This window comes from Lagenorhynchus albirostris, chromosome 9 (assembly GCF_949774975.1).
Source record: "Lagenorhynchus albirostris chromosome 9, mLagAlb1.1, whole genome shotgun sequence".
NCBI lineage: Eukaryota > Metazoa > Chordata > Mammalia > Artiodactyla > Delphinidae > Lagenorhynchus > Lagenorhynchus albirostris.
The window spans coordinates 84,281,356-84,304,120 of NC_083103.1; the positions used below are offsets into that span (position 1 = coordinate 84,281,356).

The 22,765-nt window shown below is 41.4% G+C and overlaps 1 pseudogene; it reads left to right on the forward strand.

Moving 5' to 3' along the window:
- The window catches only part of LOC132526278 (centrosomal protein of 78 kDa-like), a 59,191-nt pseudogene that overhangs the window by 21,067 nt on the left and 15,359 nt on the right, over positions 1 to 22,765 (forward strand).

The window sequence follows — 22,765 nt, forward strand, 5'->3', positions numbered from 1 at the left end:
TTTGTGAAGAGTATAGGCTGGTTGTTGTGTAGAATGATCCTCGGTCTGGGTTTGTCCTCTGTTTCCTCATGGTTGTTTCATGTTATGTGCTTTTGATGGGGTTCCACAGAGGTGACGGTGTGTCTTTCTGTGCATCCTTACAGGAGCCACCTAATGGTCATCTGTTTCATTAGTATCTTGGTTAAGGTGGTGCCCACGAAGTTTCTCCACTGTCAAGTTATTTGTCCCTTTGTAGTTAATAAGTAATTTATGGAGAGATATTTTGAGACTCAAAGTATTCTGTTCTTCATCAAACATTTGAATTACATATCTGGTTCATAGAACCGGTAATTCAGGTGGATTTATTTGATGGAGAAGGTGAAGTGATTCTTAATGCTTATTTTCCACTAGTATTTTTACAAGCCATTCTTCTCTCTCCCAAAGGAAAAAAAAAATCCTAAAATATAAGCAGCAGAGGTGTGCAGAACAGTTCATTAAGAAGTTAAAAGGCAACCGTTGGAGGATATATATTCCAGGAGCCCTGAGAGTAACAAACATATTTTGAGAATGTGAACAGTATGGGCAAGCATGCTTTATGGTGAACCAGGGAAGGAGGATAAGAATCCCCTGATCCGTATATAGCGACCAACTTGTAGACTTTTCCTTCCCTGTCTAGTCAACTTTGTTTATTTCTCAATAGTTTTAGAAGTACAGCCCTTTGGCCACACAGACCTTTAATCTAATAACCAGATCATGAACTACAGAGCCTGATTATGCTTTGAAAGATGTGATATATATATAACAACCTAAAGTTAAAGTTGCTTCTAATGATTCTAGCCTAGCAGAATAGCCCCCAAGAGAAAAGTAAAATCTTGGCTTCCATCTAGCCAGGTGAAAAGCCATAGGCATCCCGAGAAATGAAACTTGAAGTTGAAACGTAAGAAATGTAGGAAGTTACAGGTCATTCTGGGGGGAAAAAATAATGATCTTATCCAGCACAGTAAAAAGCAGCCAGAGGCTGAATCATTCTTTCCTGTTCCCTTCCCCCAGTTTAAAACCATAGTTTCTTTAGGTTGAAAGTCCAGGGGTTGAAGCAGAAATCTTTAGGAGTTCTTAGGAAATGACAGGTGAGCAGGTGAATAACCTCAGGTAGCACCTATTCTGCTGTAAAACACACCAGGGAAAATGCTCCTGAATTTCTGATGCATTTAAATCTAGGTCAGTCTAACATTTTTTAAAGAACTATATTCAAATTAAGGCTCCAGCTGATGTTACCCAGTCGCCTCCCCCATTAAGCCATCCCCAGTTCTCCCAATGGCATATTGTTCAAGATATGGTGTCTTCCATGAGCATGTTTCTTGTGGATACAGGGGCAAGACATATCAGTTAGGATTTTGTTGGTCACAATAGATAGAAAACTTGGTCCAAACTGGCTAAAGCAATATATATATATATATATATATATATATATATATATATATATATATATATATTGGTTGATGTAACTGAAAAGTGCAAAGACAAGGGCCAGCCCAGGTCTGGTTTACTCCAGAGGCCCATGGTGTGTATTCTTTGGAGCCACCTTCCTAGGACTCTGTGCCTTTATCCTCCTTCATGTCATGCTTCATGATAACCACATTGGTGACATTGCGTCTTCAGAACAGGTCCGTAGCTCTGCTTTCCCCACCAGAGTGTCCAGCCTCACTCTGCTTGGGCTGCCTTAGGTCAGGTTCTCATTCCTGTGCCAATGAGTAGGACCCAGAGGAAGGGACCTGCTACCTGGCTGGAATGCAGCTCAAACCTGCTACCTGCTACCTGTATTGCTGGAATACAATACATGCTTGGAGCTGGGTAGGTGGCCAATCCCACCTAAACCCTATGGAAGCCTGTGCAGTTTGCCAGATAAGTTCTGCTTTCTGTTGCCCTTATGGAGCTTACAGCTTAATCAGGGAGGCAGACAAACAAATAAGCAAATGGATACAAGATATGAAGTAAAGAACAGAGCTGTGAGACTGTCAAGGGGACACAGTCCAGACAGAGAAGTGGGAAGTGACATTTGAGTTGAGATCCGAATGGTCGAGCAGGAGTTAATCAAGAAAAGAGGTTAGGGAAAGACAAAAGGCAAGTGAGCATTTGGGGGGACATTTATCCCTTTACTTTCTCTTAGGAGAGTTGGTGTGTGATGCTCAAAATATTGAACAACTAGTATGGTACCCTAGAGAGGGCAAAATTACAAGTGGCCAAAGGAGGATGACTACAGGAAAGCACCAGCTCACCGTAGGTGGCCACAGATGAGTGGCCCACTGCTGGGGTCTGAGGCCCACAGGGCTAGGGCTGGGGCAAAGACTGTTAACCAACTAGGATGGAAGTAGTAGATAAGTATATAAATAACTGGTATGGCTTGTACCTGCTGGTGCTGGATTTCAAGCCTGAGTGTACCCCGTTCTCTGGGCCTTCTTTCCACTATTTACTGACCACCAAACCTTCCCTATGCGATATTCAATAAACGTTGACTAAACATATAGATGACTATATTGATAGCATGGGAAAATTATCTACATTCATGCCTGATTGATAATTGATAGAAGATTTCGCCGCAGAGCAAATTAGCAAATACTTCCCTAGATTCCGCAGAGCATCTCAGACATTGATTTTCAACTAGAGGCTTCTGGGATTTGAATCAGCATCTGCCTAAGGTTTGCAAGTTGAGGGGAATCTCAGCCTGGAGACACATGTTGATTCCACAGTGGAGTGTTGGAAGCCCGCACAGAGTAATAAACTTACAGTTGTGTTTTGTTTGAACCACTTAATACTTATTAACTTAATGGGCACGTTAAAAAAAAAATCATGAGATGAAGCACTAACATCTTGATTCCTGTCTTTCCTTGAAGGGGGAGAAAATTTGGGCCTGCATATCAGCATGGAGGTTTGTCTGCAGCCAGTAGAGGCTGCCTCTTTAGATGGTATGCTCTAATTTGCCTTTCTTCCACCTTTCTCACTTTTTTCATATTTGTTACATACTTGCCCTTGGGTACTGGGTCTGAAAATAGCAAGATTTAAGCTTTCTGTTAGGAAACCATCGCAAGGTAAAAAGAGTACGATGATCCTTGGCATCACCCTTCTGGCCTTTTCCACTGTTTTAACCCCAGCAGCAGGAGCATAAACTTTCCAGCTGTGTGAAGGACTCAGAACTGAGTCAGAGCAGTCCCCAAACCAACTGAAGTTAGTCTGTTAGCTTTGTGCAGGCTCAAAGCTTTAAATAATCATTTCCAGTTGTACCTTCTTGTCATTTCCCTTTAGTGTACAGTTCCCACTTCCAAATTCTTCTCTTACACCCTGAGAGCCTGGCCCAGACCTAACCTAGGAGGCTCCACTTGGGTGAGTAATTGTCATTAGCCTCCTTTTAGCTTCTTAAGCATCTCTCCTGTTTAGGGCTGAAGTCTAGTTCTATATGATTTCAAGTAAAAACTCCCATCCGCAAGTCACTGATCCATTCATCCAACCTTACCTATTTATTTAGCAAAATGGGGAATCATATTGATAAAATCATTATCCTTAAGCAATTTGGAGCCTAGTAGGGAAATTAAAATGTCAACATGCAATTGTCATACTCTGGGACAAGGGCCTATCAGGTAGAGTTGCAGATAAAATACAGGACACCTGGTTAAACTTGGCATGGTTTATTTGTTAAATCTGATAACCCTACCACCGGGGAAAGTGTTGGGTGCAAGGGAACACACGTGAGGAGGACCAGGGAAGTCTTCCTAGAAGCACTGCCTTTGAGGCCAACACGAGAGGGGTTAAGTCAGAAGAGGTGGAGGATAGGGGAGGGCTCTGTGAAGACAGAGAATAGCATGTGTGAAGGCCTTGACTTGAGAGCCGCCCCAGGAAATTCAGAGGCCTGAGGTTCAAGATGTGGGAATGTGGAGGGTGGAGGAGTATGTCAGGGGAGCGGAGACTGGAGAGGCGATGAAGTCCTGCCATGGAATGTGGACTGGATCCTAAGTACAACAGGCCAGCCATTGTAGGACTTGAAGCGGCAGAGTGACGTAAGATACGCATTTGAGAAAAATCCTTCTGGCTGGAGTGTAGTGACTGATTAGAAGAGGAAGTCTGGAGACAGGAGAAGGCAGAGCGGTGCTTGCTGCAGTAACGATAGTGGGTGATGGCGGTGGCTGTGAGGAAGAGAGAGGAATGGATGAGCTACTTAGAGGATGGATGGGTAGATGTGGGAGATGAGGGAAGAGAAAGGTCGTGTATGAAGATGGTTCCACTCAGTGGGACAGGAGAGGTAGGGAGAAGTGGGTACTGCAGTGCCATTTGCCTGTTTGCCTCAGACTGGCTCCCTGCCTTTCCACTGCTCTGCTCCTTGTCACAGGGCTGATCCTGCAAACCCCATCGCCCAGACTTCCTCGCCAACTCTTTTCCAGGTAGGTTCAGCCAATGGAAAGCATTGGCCGGAGGTTGGAGGGCAGGGGGATGGGAGAAGCCAACGTATTTTTCCCTCGCCCTCTGCTCTCTGTTCGGGCAGCTGCAGCAGGACTGGTGGCCGCTTTGCTCTGAGTCTCTGCCCCACCAGGAAGCCACTCCCTCTGTGCTTCCAGCTCCTGCCTGGCAGCTGTGGCAACACCACTTCCTTCTTTGCCCCCCAGCCCAGCAGTGGGGTGGGTGTGGTTTCCTCTGCTGTGACTCTCTGGGATGTCTCACCATCCCATTTGGCCTTTTAGCTTTTTCATCACCATATGAAATTTGTCGTATTGAACTGCCTGTCACGGGCTGTTTTTCTGAGTGGACATTCAGTAATACGGACGTGTTGGATTTGAGGTGCCTTATGAGACATTTAAATAGAGACGTTTAACAGGAAGTCATATATAGATTGAAAGGTGCAGAGAGTGGTCTTAGATGGAGACAGACTTAGCTGGTAATGGAAACTAGGGGAGAGGATGAGGTCCTTCAGGGAGATGGCATAGAGGATGAAGAGCAGAGAGCCTAATACAGAGCCCTGAGAAATACCCCAAGGAAGATCAGCTCAGCAAGAGACTGGGAGGGTGCTGAGAGACAGAAAACTGTCAGGAGGGTTGGGTGGCGCAGAAACCAAGGGAGGAGATTTTCAAGACAGAGACATTTGTTTATAAGATGTAACTTACAAGATATAAGATATAACATATCTTATATAAGTTATATCTTATAACAAGTTATAAGATATAACTCGGCTTGGCGGTCACATAGATAAGGATTGAGAAGTAGTCCCCTGGACTTGTCAATGGAGAAATCATCGGGGGCTTCAAGGAGATCAGTTTCATGAGAGTAGTGGGGCAGAAACCAGATCGCAGTGTAGATGGAAGGGGAGCAATGGGGGGGCAAGTCAAGAAATTGATGGCAAAGGGAAAGAAGGGAGGGGTGGATAGAAGGACAGGAGAATAGAATGGAGGAGGGCATTTCCTTGTGGCTCTTTAACTCTGGCTGGGAGGAGCCAACAGAGAAGGAGAGTGTGAAGATGTAGGAAGAGAGGATGGCATCCCGAGCCCAAGGAGGACTGGCCGCTGTCTTCAGCTCCCACCAGCTGGACGTTCCCTTTCTCTAGCTTTACACGTAGGCTGTGGAAGTTGCCCCTTGCCTCCTTGGATCAGCTGCCCTTGATTCGTTCATCATTTTCTTATTTCTCAGCACATCTGGGTCATACATTATGTGAAGACAAACAAATCACTACTGATGGTTAAATTTCTTGAAAAATCCCCCAGGCAGGTACCATTTTGGAGAACTACATATTGTTTCTCAAAAAGCCGAAGTAGGGGCTCCCCTGGTGGCGCAGTGGTTGAGAGTCCGCCTGCCGATGCAGGGGACACGGGTTCGTGCCCCGGTCTGGGAAGATCCCACATGCCGCGGAGCGGCTGGGCCTGTGAGCCATGGCCGCTAAGCCTGCGCGTCCGGAGCCTGTGCTCCGTAGCAGGAGGGGCCACAACAGTGAGAGGCCCGCGTACCACAAAAAAAAAAAAAAAAAAAGCCGAATTAGCCCATTTTTCCTCTCTCATTGGGAGAGATTGCTGTTTCTTGGAGAATCCGATGAAGAGGGTGACTCGCACTTAGGAATAATGTTGCTTGAAAAGTGCAAAAGGTGAGGTGGTTTGGCTGTGAGGGGCCTCTGAGGCCTGAGAGATGACAGACTCACAGCTCCCATTTCCCTCTGACCCTGGGCTATGAGCTCATCAAATGAGATGGTAAATAAAGTCACTGACATGGTTTAAATGATAATTTTGTTCTCTTTTTCATTCAGAGCAAATTTAATGGAATTTGTATACAACATATGGATGAAATATACATACGATGGGGCTTGACTATATCCTCATAATTCCCCTTTCCTTTTCTATATCTGGCCCCTTTAGCTCTGCAGACTTAACCCCACACCATCAATCCACCCAGTCGGTCCACTGAGCATCTCTTCCTCCTTCGCATCTGGTCGTTGTCGTCACCTTGCTCTCCACTACCGCCTCCTGCAGTAGCTGTTAGGTCCAGGGAGGTTGGTTCACGGTGAGCAAGTAACTGTCAACTCCATGGACAGGTGGAAGTGACTTGGCAGCCGGAATGAGCCCACCCTGAGTTAATTATACCAGTGAGGATCAAGGAGAATGGGGATGCAGCTGGTCTGCAGAGCCCCGGCAGTTCTGAGACACATGCTCCTGGATCCACATGTTGCTCCATATCCAGCCTTGCCTTTCTTTGTTCTCTCTTGATTCCATCCAGGTTTCTGCTCTCCTTGTCCCTTTGGGGAGGGAGGTCAGTACCAGCCCAGGTGTAGTCCCCAAATGCTTCCTGCTTCCAGTCCCTGCGTAGGCTTGTATATCCACTTGCTTGGGTTGCTCTGGCATTCATGATAACAAGTTGAGTGGTTTCTGCCCTAGGCTATCTTTTCTGGCATCCTTCCTTGCTGAAATGTCAGAGGAGGCCATTGAGAGGGCGTGACCACCAGTTGACCTGAGAGCTGGACCCGGGCAATCAGACTCCTCACCCCCTCCCCTGACCTTGGAATGTGCATTCTGCCCACCATTCCCACAGTGGAAACCATTTTCAAGAACGCAGCCTTGAGAGAGTAATGTGTTATTGAGACCATGTGGACAATATATGTGACTCAACCCTGTTAAGGTCTCTGTGTAAACTCAAGATTCTGGGGGGTGGGTGCTGAGATCTATTCGTCTTTCAGCTGACCAAGGCAAACCTTGTAAGCAGGTTCCCTTGCTTGTTAAAACTGCCACTAACTAGTCTAGAGTGGGCTGCCTCTTTCTTCAGTCTCTCGTTGCCCTCTGTGTATAGGGGCCAGTTTTCACACCAGCAGATAATCTTAATCATTTGTTTTCTTCCAAGTATGTACAAATCAAATAATGCTTTTGTGATGAAAATTATACATTATACAGAAAACCAAACATATACTTTCTATTACATCTTTGATGTACTAGTTAGTGTTAAATTGACATGTTTTTTCACCCGTGTTCTTTGGACTGTTTTTTTCGTTCATGTCTGTTTTTCTTCAGACGACTTTCTAGTAGTTTATACAAATATGTGAATCTGGATAAACTAATATATTTTACTCTCAATTTCAGGTTGCATCCTTTGCTCTCCAACAATCACTGGAGTGCTGTTTTCAATATGTCCACCCAGGGATTCAAAATAACAAAAATGCTTTTGAAAAATAATGTCATAGGTTGACAGAGTGGTTTATAAATTATAGCATACGCTTATGCTCTTAATTCTTCCTCAAAACCCTGCTTATCATGGCTGGAATTGCTGCTACACCTGTGGGGTCAGCTGGGGGCTGGCTGTAGCCGGGCCAGGGGCCTGACTGGGCCACTTGCCTCTTATGCCCCAGCTAGTAACTGGGGCTTGTGCTCATGGGGGTAGCAGGGCTCCGAGAGGGAGAGTAGAAGCATCGTGGGGCCTAGCTCTGAGCTGGCACACCATCGTTTCTGCTGCCATCTATTGGCCATGGCAAGTCACCTAACTTCAAGGGTGGGGAAATCAACTCTCCCTCTTGATAGGATAAGTTGGAATGTCACATTGCAAAGAGTGAGGACACAAGGAGTCAACCTGGAGCCAATTTTTGCAATTTGGGATGACGCTTGGTGCCTTCCTCAAGGAGGTCGTCCAAAACCATTTTTCAAACATCCCAGGTTCCTATAAATCTCCACCTCTGGTTTGGCGGCCCCTAAAAATTCCCTGTCAGTTTTGGTGAGGGGACACTTGGTGACAGTGTTGTCTTTTGAAATGAGTAGTTCTGTTATCGACATTACATTGCTCCCCATACATTATTTGTAAGGTTTCCCTGTTTGTATGTGCAAAATATTTCTGTGTATATTTTGAGAAATAAATTGTACAGGCCTCTTTTATTCTTTCACACACCCTAGAGATGTTATAGAGGCAGTAAAAGTGTCCAAATTTTTGAGAAATTAGAACAATCAAGAGTTACCTGTATGGAATGCTGTTAGCGATGGCAATTCCCGCTACAGTACCTTTCATCTGAGACACTTAGGGTGTGTTAACAGATTAAAAGAGTAAAAGACGCTGATGGAGAGAATTTTCATTATCTTGTGCTCTGAAAACGTGGATTTTCATTGGTTTGAATGGGCCTGAAAATGCATTTTTATTACTAGGGGCATAGAAGCCTCTAGCAGTATTCTTAATAAAGCAAGGTGAGTAAACAATCATCTGATGAGGGTAAATGTACCACACTCCATTTTAAGAAAAATACAATATAAAAGTCTTACCATGGAAGAAAATCTTTATATGATCTTTTTTGTTACATCTTTATTAGAGTATAATTGCTTTACAATGGTGTGTTAGTTTCTGCTTTATAACAAAGTGAATCAGTTATACATATACATATATTCCCATATCTTTTCCCTCTTGCGTCTCCCTCCCTCCCACCCTCCCTATCACACCCCTCTAGGTGGTCACAAAGCACGGAGCTGATCTCCCTGTGCTATGCAGCTGCTTCCTACTAGCTATCTACCTTACATTTAGTAGTGTATATATGTCCATGCCTCTCTCTCGCTTTGTCACAGCTTACCCTTCCCCTTCCCCATATCCTCAAGTCCATTCTCTATTAGGTCTGTGTCTTTATTCCTGTCTTGCCCATAGGTTCTTCATGACACATTTTTTTCTTAAATTCCATATATACATGTTAGCATACGGTATTTGTCTTTCTCTTTCTGACTTACTTCACTCTGTATGACAGATTCTAGGTGCATTCACCTCACTACAAATATCTCAATTTCGTTTCTTTTTATGGCTGAGTAATATTCCATTGTATATATGTGCCACATCTTTTTTATCCATTCATCCGATGATGGACACTTAGGTTGCTTCCATGTCCTGGCTATTGTAAATAGAGCTGCAATGAACATTTTGGTACATGATTCTTTTTGAATTATGGTTTTCTCAGGATATATGCCAAGTAGTGGGATTGCTGGGTCTGGGAAAACTGGACAGTTACATGTAAAAGTATGAAATTAGAACACTCCCTAACACCATACACAAAAATAAACTCAAAATGGATTAAAGACCTAAATGTAAGGCCAGACACTATCAAACTCTTAGAGGAAAACATAGGCAGAACACTCTATGATATAAATCACAGCAAGATCCTTTTTGACCCACCTCCTAGAGAAATGGAAATAAGAATAAACAAATGGGACCTAATGAAACTTCAAAGCTTTTGCACAGCAAAGGAAACCATAAACAAGGCCAAAAGACAATCCTCAGAATGGGAGAAAATATTTGCAAATGAAGCATCTGTGGCCTTTTTTAGAACCTAAGCTTCTAGGGCACAGAGAACTTCATCTTGACGTAGGACTGAGCAAATGCATGGAGAGGTTCTCAAAAATAGGCATTAAATTCTAAGTCCAGAAGGGGCCTTGAGATGCCCTCTCTCTACTCCTTGGTAGAACTGTTTTAGCCAGCCCAAGAAAAGATTTTTTTCTTTAAATCTCAAAACTCAGAGATTCCACACTAAGAACTTACTTCTCATATTGCCTTGTGGTCTGCTGTGGGCATCTGTCAAATGGTGTAAACTCTGCGTGGGAACCCTCCAGGCCCACGGTTTGGGCTGCTGTGGTGCCGTGCTGTGCTCAGGGGCCTTCTTCTTTGGAGGTCTGGGCTCCAGTGAGCCTTGGTCATGTTCTTTTATGGAACCTTGGGTGCTTGACCACTCTGACCCTCAGTCTCATTTGCAGGTTCTGGGGAGGATTAAATGAGCTCATGTGATGTCCAAGTGACTGAGACAGAGTAGGCTCGGGATGAATCTTTGCTTCATTTTAATTAGCTACGGAGAAGAGGATGACCCTAGGGATGAGCTACTTGGACTCCAGCTTGGTGCCTCTCCAACTTTAATATGGGTATGCCTCTCCTGTGGATCTTGTTAAATGCAGGCTGGTATTCAGTAGTTCTGGGTGGGGCCTGGATTCTGTGCTTGTAACAAGCTCCTAGGTGACGGTGACGCTGAGAGCAAGGGTCCAGCTCCTGCCTTTCCCCCTTCTTTCTGGAAGAGCAGGACGTTGGCTCTCCAGTGGGAGAAAACATCCGCAACATGACTACTAGTAACCAGCTTCCCTCACAGGCAAGGGACCTGTACCACTGCTCCCAACCATTTTGTCTGAGGCGCAGCAAGCCAAAACCTCCAAAGAGGAGGTTTATTCACAAGGCAGCCAAGCGAGGAAGTGACGTGAGAATAGGTCTCAAATCCGCCTCCCCAAAGGGGGTTGGGGTACCTATGGGATAAAGAATAAAGAAGCAGCGCAGTATGAGGCATGGGGAGCATGAGGAAAGGTGATTGGAAAAAGGTGTGCTCATCATTATTCTGAGCTGGCGTAACTAGGCTACAGGGCTCAGCACATTCTCAGGCTGGAGTTTTCGGCCCTCTGATGGCAGAAGGTGGTTCTCTCCAGTCTTAACCAGCTCAGCCTAACTAGACACAGCTGATTCCAAGTTCCTGGACAATACCGGGGCAAACATCTTATTGCTTATGCTACATGTTACTTGGAGGACGTGCAAGTGTTCAAGCTACCTTGATGAGTGAAGACAGGATTTGACTAATCATTACACATGGTTTCACCTCCAGGCCAACAGAAGAGACCTGTAGGCTGAGTCTGGCTCCTGGCACCTGGAATTGGAGGCAGATGGTTTAAAAACGGGCTCTTCCACCCTCTGTGTGATCTTGGGTAGATAGACTATTGAATCTTCCTGTGTCTATTTCTCCACCAGCAGCATGGGGACACTCAGAGTCCCTCTCTTGGGGGCTGTTATGGGGGTTCAGTGAGATATAGATGCATGCACAGGCACATGGGAGACACCCAGTGTATGTTACCTTCGTGCTTATGTTTATTAGGAGACCAGTATTGTTAGAAGATTTCTGGTTTGGACAACAAATTAGATAGGTGGTCATTACCCCTGTGTGTCACTGAAAGGGGGACATCTGTAGTGTTAAGTTTAAGTGGATTTTTCTCTTGCTCACCATTGGTAGGTTAAAAATCAACCATAGTTTAGTTTGCTTCATGTTTATGTCAGTATAGCCTTTTGTCCTCTGGAGTTCAATTTCCTTCTCTTCCTCTCCCTCCTCCCTTCCAACAGTGCCTAATACATAGTAAGTACAATATGCCTCAAGGTGTTTCTAAGCTCTCAGTCACACAATCAATAGAAGCCTCTCCAATATAGACTAGCTGCTCTCTACACTGAATCCCCTATTACCTTCCTTCTTGGTTTATTGCCTCATTTTGCTCGATTATTTCTATAAATAGCTTAAGATGTAGCACAGGAGGTAAATTTTTCAAATTTCTTTCTGTACAAAATATCTTATTCAGCCTCTGCTTATGACTGATAGTTTCGCTGGATACAAAACCCTAGGGTGAAAATTATGTGCTGGAAAAACGTTGGAGGTATCTTTCTAATGCCTTCCAAGCATCCATGGTGCTGATGACAACTATGATAAAGTCAGATTTTAACTTTTTTTTTTTTAGGTGAACAGTATTTTTCTCTCTGGAATGGATGTATCCTCTCAGTATTTTATTCTATTTTATTTTATCTTTTCAGTATTTTAAAACTTCACAATGAAGGGTGCCTAGGTATGAGCCTGTTTTTGTTCATCTTGCTCAAAACTTGAGTAACTATTTTAAATCTGAGGCCTGATGTCCACTTTCAGCTGTGGGGAATTTTCTTGCCCTTTGACAGCTTCCCTCCATTTTTTGTCTGCGTCTGGAGTTTCTAATAGTAACATGTTGGATCTCCCAGATGCAGCCTCTCTAACATATTTCTATCACATTTTCCATTGTGTCTTTCTTTTTTATATACTGAGAAATTTTTAAATTCCTACTGAATTTATTTCAGCAACCATATTTTCATTTCCAGGAGACCTCTCTTGCTTTCTGACCATTCTCTTTTTAATTAACACCCTAGTCTTATTTTATAGTTGCTAGCTCTTTTGAAACCTCTCTCAGGATACTAATTAGGGTTTTTTTCTTAAATTATTTTGTACCCTAAATTGTCTCTAGTCCTACTAGGATATGTTTTCACTCTTTTTCCCCCTCTCTCATGTTGTAAGCTTTTACTCAAGTATCAGGCAAATGACAGTTATTTTCTATTTAAGAATGAGCGCAGAAAGCTCCCTGAAGTCAACGATTGATTGGTTTCTTATGCAGGAAGAAGCGGGGAGTAACTGTAATAGGATCCCCCCGCCAACACTCTTTTCTAGGGTGTAAAAACTCACATTAACTGCCCTAGTTCTCCCCAGTTTCATTGTTTTCAAAATGAAATCATCTCATTTCAGGAGCGTGAGGGCGCGGCTGGGAGTCCACTCCTCTAAACACAACCCTTCAATGAGCTCCCCTATTTCAGTCACACTTTTAACTAACTCCACCCTCTCTCCTACATGCATATCTGAGCATGGGAATATTTCTGCAGGTGGAGTCAGAATCCTCCTCAGTTGCAGGTGGTCCCTGTGCATAATTCTAGGTGATGCTTTTCCTCTGTTCTACTGCTTCAGTTTCACTCTCTTCCACTTGTCTCCGTCTTTCAAAACTATGTTGAAATCTCTTGATTGTTGTGGGCTTATATACTTAAACACTTTGATACCATCATTGTAGTGTATTGTCAAAACAGAGAAGAGCTGCAAGGGTTCTCAGTGCATTCTGAATCTGCTATTCTGTGGTCCCAGTGTTTAAACTTCTTGGTCTTCCCCAGTGTCTATCACTGGTTTTAGAAATACAATCTCCTGGTCTCCTTGTGAAGGAAATGAATACAACACATCTAAAGTGACAAGGAATGGGGGTTAGATGCTCTGGGGTCTTGTCGTACTCTGCTACTTACCAATAAACCACTTACGTACTACAAATTGGAGATGCTCATTTACAAAACGAAAGGGGGTAACTCGAACTATAGATTTCTCCTACTCTAACATTTCATAATTTTCTAAGTTCTTTTCTTAAAATTTCTCTATATTATCATTAATTTTAATTAAAAAAATAAAAATTTCTCTTTTGAAAATCAAATAGTAATTTCCATAATCCTACAATAATGGGGTAATTAGTTCTGAAACCTGTCACGTTTCATGCTTCATACGAAAAGAAAATCATATTGAATAATTTTAAAATATTAAACATGGACTTTGTAGCACAAAGACAAGGTCCCCCCAAATGGTGTTCCCTTATTTACTAGAAATGTTCAGCTCTGCTTTAAAGTTGAAATAAAATAAATATATTATTTTTGAGGTGTAAAAATTTCTTATGAAAATCAATTTTTCTTTTCTGTCCATACAAACAAAAGTATGGAATGACATTAGAGGTCAGGTTTATTTGGTAATGTAATGTAGCTTCTTGATATTTTTTATTTTCGGAAAGGAGAATATCAATATCAAAACTTTTTTCAACTTTTATTTAAAATGAGGCCCTATTTTCCTCTTATAAAAAGAGAGTTCAACTAGAACTGTCAATTTTCTCATCTGTAAAACAAGAGCACTGAATCAGCTGACTATATTCATTCAGAACTCAATTTCTTTACCTTATGATCACTAAGGTTCTCCCTAAATCTAATATACTAAGGTTCTAAGGAGAGGAAAATATATTATTACCGACATGTTTTGATTTTTATTTCTTAGAGTTCAAATGTCCACCATTCACCTTGGTCTAAGCTTAAGGAACCATTCAACGGGATACAATGCAGATGGAAGGAGAAAACAGACCCTCACACAAGCTGTGCAGGTTTTCAATCAGGCTTCCATTTGAAAAATAATCTTCTCTATAGCTTTAAAGTGATACCTTTGTGCCGGCAATGCTTCTTGTTTCAAACTGATTTTCTCTGGCTCTTCCTGAACACTTTCTGAGGAATCATCGACCTCTTTGATTTCTGAGGAGGAAGGACTCTCTACTGTCACAGTCACAGGAAATTCAGGTGGACCTGAGTGTCTCAAGAAGAAGATAGGAAACCACAGAGTTGTTACACTAAAGTGCAAAGAAAGAAGACAAGATTGTACAAAAGATAACACAAGCCAGATACCAAATATCCAAATATTAGAGGACGTTTAACAAAAGTGATCTGAGGTATCATTATTTATAAATGTCTCTCACTGCTCCTTAGTCTAAAACAGGCAATGACTAAGTAAAATTACAGCAACTTATTTATGCTATGGTCTACTGTACAGACCTCTGTTGTACATGGTTAGGATTAGTAATGGGAATTGCCCATATTATTTTATGAAGTTTCTTTCACAGAAGCCAAGTGAAGATCCAAGGTAAACATTTTTTCTCAGATCAACTTTATACTGCAAATGAAAAATTTACTTTTCACCATCAGACAAAAACAGTCTGGAAGAAAATGTAGTTTTTCGGAGGAAAATACATCAGTAAAGGGACTGATGAATAAGCAGAAAGTCAACATATCTAAGCTGTGAATAATAGACGTTAGAATTTTTAAAAATAAATAACATACACATACACAACTAAAACTGACCCATCAAAAATTTCATCTTCTCATCACCCTTAGGCCAAAACTAGGGTAACAGTAATACAATTCTCCCGTCAAGCTTCACTGCCACTGCAATGTTGTTCCATAGGACATTTCCAGACATTTAAAACCTGGCCTGGCCACAACCCCATAAAAGTCTACAGATCATAAAGAAGTGCGCTGGGATTATATAACCACGCAGAAGACAAGTCACTAGGACATCATTTTGACAACAAACAGCAAACCCTGCAGCAAGGGAAATTCTAGCAGGAGAACGAGGCGCACACCCCTCCCTCTGGGCATGCAAGGGCAGGACTGACACCCAAGATGCTCTTCTCTGAATCTCAGCAGTGGTGCCTTTCACAGAGCAACTATGCAGTCTCCCAAAACCATTGCGGGGCTTCCCTGGTGGCGCAGTGGTTGGGAATCCGCCTGCTAGTGCAGGGGACATGGATTCGTGCCCTGGTCCGGGGGGATCCCACATGCCGCGGAGTTGCTGGGCCCGTGCGCCACAGCTGCTGAGCCTGAGCTCTAGGGCTTTTGGGCCACAGCTACTGAAGCCCGCGTGCCTGGAGCCCATGTTCCGCGGCAGGAGGCCACGGCAGTGAGAAGCCTGCACACAGCAACGAAGACCCAACGCAGCCATAAATAAATTAATTAATTTTTTAAAAAGTCAAATTAATATGGGATTTGTTACTCTTCTAAATAATAAAGAACACTGACAAGAAATATCACAGTGCTGATTGCTATTATCATCTTTTCACTTTCCATTATAGTTGTTTATGTTATTTCCATGGGATTTCACTGAAGTTATCAAGGTTTTTTAATAGTCAAATTAAAAAACAAAATCCCTTGAAATGCCAATACAAAGAAAAATGAGTCAGAACATGAAAAATGTTTTAGACAAGTTGACAACATACATTCTTTGCTCATTTCTCTTTTTGAGACAAGTTCCATCTTATTCACAGCCACATGTACAAACACTGAATAAAATACAACTCCATCACTCTATGGTGATCAAAAAGAAAAGACAAGCTGGTTCCAGAAAATTCCTCTATTTATTCCTAGTATCTTGTTGCATCTGGCAAAAAAAGCATTTTGAAATATTCTCTAAATTTTGTATTTTATTTTATAATAATTTGCTTGTTTATCTCAATCTAAATATTAAAAATGCATGAGTAACATTTGGCTTTTGACTATCCCTATCTATTTCCTTTGCCTCCTATGCTGATCTTTTAGGATATACTGCACATACCACTCTCATACTCCCCAGAATCTACAGCCTCATACACATGCAAAATAGCTTGTGGGGATGTGTTAACATACACTTGGTTGAGGCAGGAAGGCTGTAGAATACATAGTTTTTACACCTCAACATTTTAAGTGTTTTTGGAAAGTAACCCTAGTTTGAGTGCAAGTTCCATCGATTTATCAAATGCATTTCAGGTATACCTAGGTATGTCCAGTAAAATGGTAAGGCTATATTACTGGGACTACTTACAAGAGCAAGTGAAAAGAAATCAGTGAAAGAATGTATTAAAACCAAGAGTCACATATAATAGGTCAATCAAATAGAATGGGGATCCCAGAAACATATCGACACATATAAGGACAACTGACTTTTCAACAGAGGTGCAAAGCCAATTTAGAGGAGAAAGGATAGTCTTCTTGACAAATGGTGCTGGAAGCATGTAGTACACGGATATTGTGCCTAGATAGCCATATGCAAACGTATGAACTTTGATCCCTACTTCACACCATATAAAGAATTAACTAAATATAGATCAAAACATAAATCTCTAAAACTTGGACAAAATTTTTTGACCTTGGCTTAAGCAAAGATTTCCTAGAGATGACATCAAAAACAAGATCCATAAAAGAAAAAAAGTGATAAATTGGGTTTCATCATTGGAAGCCATTATTAATAAAAGAAAAGCCACAGGTTGGAAGAAAATATTTACAAGTTATATACCTGAAAAGACTTGTGTCTATAACACATGTAGAACTCTCAAAACTCAGTAATTAGAAAATTTAAAAAAATTAACAACATGGGTAAAAATATTTAAAAAGAGATCCTGCCAAGGAGGTGTATGGATGCAAATAAGCACATGAAGTTCCTCAATGTAATCCATTATTAGGTAAATGATAATTAAAGCCGCAGGAGATACCACTACACAACTATTGAATGGCTAAAATTAGAAAAGTCCAACCACACCAAGTATTGGTGAGGCAGTGTAGGAACTGGAAGTCTTTTACACTGCTAGTGGGAAGGAAAATGGTACAGTCACTTCAGAAAACAGTTTGGCTGTTTCTTTATAAGTTGAACATACACCAACCGTATGATCCAGCCTTTCTGCACCTAGATATTTATGCAAGAAGAATGAAAGCATATGTTCATACAAAGACTTGTACATGGATCATCATAGCATGTTTATTTTTAATAGAATTGTAACAACCTCGAGCACCCATCAACAGGCGAATGAATAAACATACTGTGGTATACTCATACAGTGAAACACTACTAAGCAAAACGAAGTAATAAACTATTGATACCCACAGAAATATGAATTACTCTCAAAATAATTACGTTGAGTGAAAGAAGCCAGACAAAAGAGTCCTCACTGTGTGAATTCATTTATATAAATTTCTAGAAAGATGCAAACACATCTATAACTATAGAAAGCATATCAGTGGTCACCTGGGTATGTGGAGGGGTTGAATGTGAGGGGAAAAGAAGGGGCTTTATGAATGAGGCATAAAAACACTTGCAAGTGATGGATATGTTCCTTTTCTTGATTGTGTTGGCAGTTCTATGGGTATATGCATATTTCAGAACTTAAATTGTGTTCTTTAAGTATGTGCAGTTTACTGTGTGTCAGTTATATTTTAAGAGAGACGTTATTAAAAGGCTAAGAACAGATGTTTGTCTCAACAAATAAATGTAGCAAAGAACAGAAAAGTCAAGTACAGTATGATATCTGTCCGTTGAATTTTATTTCCCTCAAAAAATATATCCCAGTTCTTAAAAGAGATGGGATTCAATAAAAGGTAAAAAAACCCAGCAAAGCCATCAGCAGGGTGAGCTCCAGCCAATTTTCAATTGTGAGACACTAGGTAGACGGTGCAGACATGCTAGGATGTTTGTTCTTCCTGCCCAATATTTTAGAGAGGATATTAAACACCCCCATTAAATGCCTGCAAGTGATGGCCAGAGAGGAGTTTGGAGAATGATGGCTGTGATCTTTAATATGGTTGTGCCTTTGTAAAGAGTCTCACTCAGAATTTCCAGGGTAATTTTGGAGTCAACTTTTTTTTGTTTTTTGGATGATATATATGTCTAACTCACCTCAAGAATATATCCACGTACACTTAAAGTTAGGCACCAACTGGTGCAAATTTCTGTGGTAATTTCCTGACCTAACCTTTTAGTTTCTTTTTGTTCCTTGATTGTAGTTAAGCTTCATCTTGTCTCAGGGCCGTTGTATTTGCTGTTCCCATGTTTTGGAAATATTATTTCCAGAAAATTTTTCCATAAGTGATTCCTTTCTATTCTTTGGCATTCATCTCTTAAAGATATTTTTTCCTTGATTGTCCTGCTAGCCTAACTTAGTCCCAATTTATCAGATTACCTTACTTCTTTCACAGAAAAATAATAAAAACAAATATTATCTTTGGTGTCTCTTTGTATTTAGATGAACTTCTTCCAGAAGAACTGAAGCCCCACAGTGACAGCGGTTGTTACCTTTCTTATCCCTTATTCTGTGTCTTAGAACTGTGTCTGGCATGTAGTAATCACTCAAGGTCTGTTGATTGTGTAAAGAATATATGAGTAGATGAACAGATTTGGAGTTATTTGAGGTCGCTCTTAATGATGGCTGGTGTTGGTGATTAAATTAAAATTGTAGGTTTTAGAGTTGGAAGTGATGTTGCTGAGCCTCACAGCTACGGCAAAACTCTGCTTACTGTAGCATCCCTGACAGAAGATCAAGTCTGAGCTTGAATAACTGTATATGAAAGACCCTAACCAGGGCACCCTCCTAGCTTTCTTCCAGCAGATCACAACCTTCCATGGGAGTTTGCTCCCTATTATTCAGCTGTAATTAGGAGAAAATGGTTTGATTTACCCAGAATCATCTTCTCTCAGTCTCCTTGTTTTAGTTCCTAGAGAATAGACAGGACAAAGTTTCCTCTAAATTACATCCTTTGGGTTTGCATTCCTTCTTGTAACAAAATAAGCACCATGCTATGGCAAAATTCCCCTTGACTGTCTGCCACTTGTTGCTACATTCCTTGTTAGTGTTTAGAAATAATTTGTCTTAATGTTCCACATTATAATTGATGGAATACAGAAATAAAAGAGATCTCGGGGTTATGTCAGAAGCAATCAGACAGATATTTTAACTTACCCTTTTAATGTATTTCATGCTAACACTGTGAGGAATTGAGCAGTATAGTCACCACGTTATTGCCATTGCTGAAAAAATGTATTCATGGTGAAATTTATGTTAACTTTGAAAGCTTTAGCTCATGGAGGAATTGTAAGCTACATCTTAGAGCTCTGAGCATTTCTCAAAAAGTTGTGATACCAAACACCTCTGCCTTTTCTTGTATTTCTGTTATGTTCAACTACTTCACAAAAAGCATTCGTCATATTCCTGAAATAATGATGGGCTTAGTTGAGATTCTTTTGGGTCCTAAGTGACCAACATGTGTGCATAATAGTGTCGAGTTACACAGAGCCTCGATGTTTGGCTACAGACTGAAAGCCTCATGGAGTCGTTTTTTCACATCTGTTCACAAGTGTGTATGAATGGGAGACAACCAAAGTTCTCGTTTGCTCGAACAAGGGGAGCCACACTCCTTTTACTTTTGCTGTGACAAACAAGTAAAGACGTGTAAAATATCTGAAAAGAGCCTCTTAGGGTTTGGTAGAACAAGCCTCTTAGGGGTTGGTAGAACGCTTAAGTGGGATGTAGAGAATATACAAGAAAAAGAAAAGCAAGTGAGTACTGCTGGCAAACATTTTCAAGGACAGCTAACAAAATAATAGTAGTAGTAACAACAAGAGTAAGATTGATTTTAAAAGACTGAAGAGTGGCATGGATTCCTAACCACTCTACATGTATTAACTCCAGGCCACAGCTCTGTAAAATGGGTGAGGTTATTAACCCCTTGTTTTTCAAAGAGGAAATGAAACACAAAGAAGTAACACTCCTGAAGTCCCACCACTAATAAGTGGTGGAGCTGGGGAAAAAAGATACAGGCAAATTAATTTTAGAGTTAGTGCTCTTAACCAGTAGGTTATGTACCACAGGTAATATTTGCACATTTTGAAATCACTTTACAAATACTATTTTTACCCCTAAAGTACACAGGGAATACCCAGGGAAATTGGCATTATAATTATTTTTATATCTTTGCAATAATCTGTTAACTTTTGGCAGTTCAGTATCCTTCCCCAACTTCTTAAAAATTCAGCCGACAATCCAAAAAATAAGGGCTAGTGAAAATAAATGTCTTGTAAATCCAGTTCAAGAGAGCCACTAAAAACTAAGGCCCCCAAGGATGTAAAAGAGAAAGCAAGGGCTTCCCTGGTGTCGCGGTCATTGGGGGTCCACCTGCCAATGCAGGGGACGCGGGTTCGTGCCCCGGTCCGGGAGGATCCCACGTGCCGCGGAGCGGCTGGGCCGTGAGCCATGGCCGCTGGGCCTGCACGTCTGGAGCCTGTGCTCCGCAATGGGAGAGGCCGCAGCGGTGGGAGGCCCGCGTACCGCAAAAAAAAAAAAAAAAAGAGAGAAAGCAAAAGAAGAGACAAGAAGCCCAAACCCTATGATTAAGCTCCACGTTGTTAGGTAAAGGGACATTTAATTAATGCTTCTTTAATACCTTGTGCACAGAGGCATGGCTCTACAGAAGCCAAGGAGTCTCCCTTTCATCACTGATTCATGGTATGCTTCTGGCAGGGTCACTTCCTTCTTTGAGCTTCAAAGCTTTTCATCAGTACAGTGAGGGAATTGGAACAAGGTTAGCTCTCACTACCCAGCTCTCATGTTCTCTGTGAGTCTAGGTTAATGCCGAATGTCTTTAACATGACAGATTATTTTTTTCTTAACCATTTCTCTTCTCCTGATTTTTACGAAATTTCTAATTCATAGTAGAATAGTAGAAAAGAAAAAATACCACACTGAAAAGTAACTGATACACTAACTTTCCATTCTCATTTCACTGCCAATTCAGCCAAAAGCCTTCTGTAGAATTCTGATGCAGACCATGAACACACACTGTAAGTGTTCCAAAGTCTTTTCCATATTTCGTAGTCCTGTGATTTCCATTGGCAGAACTATCTTGGACTGTCATCTGAAAAATCTATCAAAAAGAAATTAGTAATAGGAACTCATATCAAAGGTATTGGAGAAAGAAATCCTTGAACTTATCTTACTGTGTGAACCTTCACCCATGTACAAAATCAACAAGAAAGGTTAAACTTTAAAGGCAACATATTCCCATGAATAGAAGGGAGAACATAACACAAATAATATACAATGCTAATATTATGTACATACACATATATACAAGTGGTCTTGAAATATATTCCCAGATATTAATTGGATTAAAGTTTGGGGCAATAAAGCATTTTTTCTCATAGAGAACATTATTCTTTAAGGCACATATAGAGACACATATCTGCCCTGCTGGCCTCTCACAGTTTTAGTTGATTCCAGTCATGTCCCCAGTTCATTTCCCCATATATTTATTCTTGGATTAATGATTTTTTTTTTTTTTTTTTTTGCGGTACGCGGGCCTCTCACTGTTGCGGCCTCTCCCGTTGCGGAGCACAGGCTCCGGACGCACAGGCCCAGCGGCCATGGCTCACGGGCCCACCCACTCCGCGGCATGTGGGATCTTCCCGGACCGGGGCACGAACCCGTGTCCCCTGCATCGGCAGGCGGACTCTCAACCACTGAGCCACCAGGGAAGCCCGGATTAATGATTTTTGAACAGGTGTTCATCTCTTTAGAAATACCTGTGCCATGACCGCAGAGCACTCAGATTTCATTTTGGCATTTGGTGCCATATCATGGGGAAAGTGACGAGTTGCATGACAGGAGAGGTATAAGGTGAACCTTAGAGTAAGTAAGACTTTATGCATAGTTCTTAATCCCAAAAGGAAAAGTGAAGGATAGCAGCGAAAGTCATTGGAATAAAGGACCTCTCAGATGAATCAGCATTAGGATAATTCATTGGTTACTGACTGTCCAGTCGGTTTAGGTTATAAAGTATTCCTGAGTGACTGCATCACTTTATGAAAGTATCTACCTAACTATAGCTTTCTTTTGCTGAAATTAGTTTATATGGCAATAATATGCATAGAGAATGGCAATTGTGAAATCCTGTCTTCCGCAAATTGAAGACACTCGTTAAGGTACAAGTTTCCCCAAGACTGCAAATGATTTATCCATAATATACTAACTAAGACTGTGTCTTACCGTTCTTGTTTGTTAAAGGAGATAACAAGGCTAACTTTGAGTAGAGTAATAGCAGGATACTTAGAAAATACTTTCAGGTTAAGTTTTGTAAACAAAGTTCAGTGTTTACCCACCAAAAGCAAATCAGCTCATTTAGTGTTGCAGGAAATGCCTTCATACTTTTTCATTGCCACTAAAGGAATTTAAAACACCTGTTGGATACATTCCCTCCTAGAATGCCATTTGTACACTTATTCCTAATAGGACCTGTTATTTTAAATGCAAACTCATAAGGCTCAGAATTGATACTCAGTATTTTTAGTGATCACATGGTTTAGGGT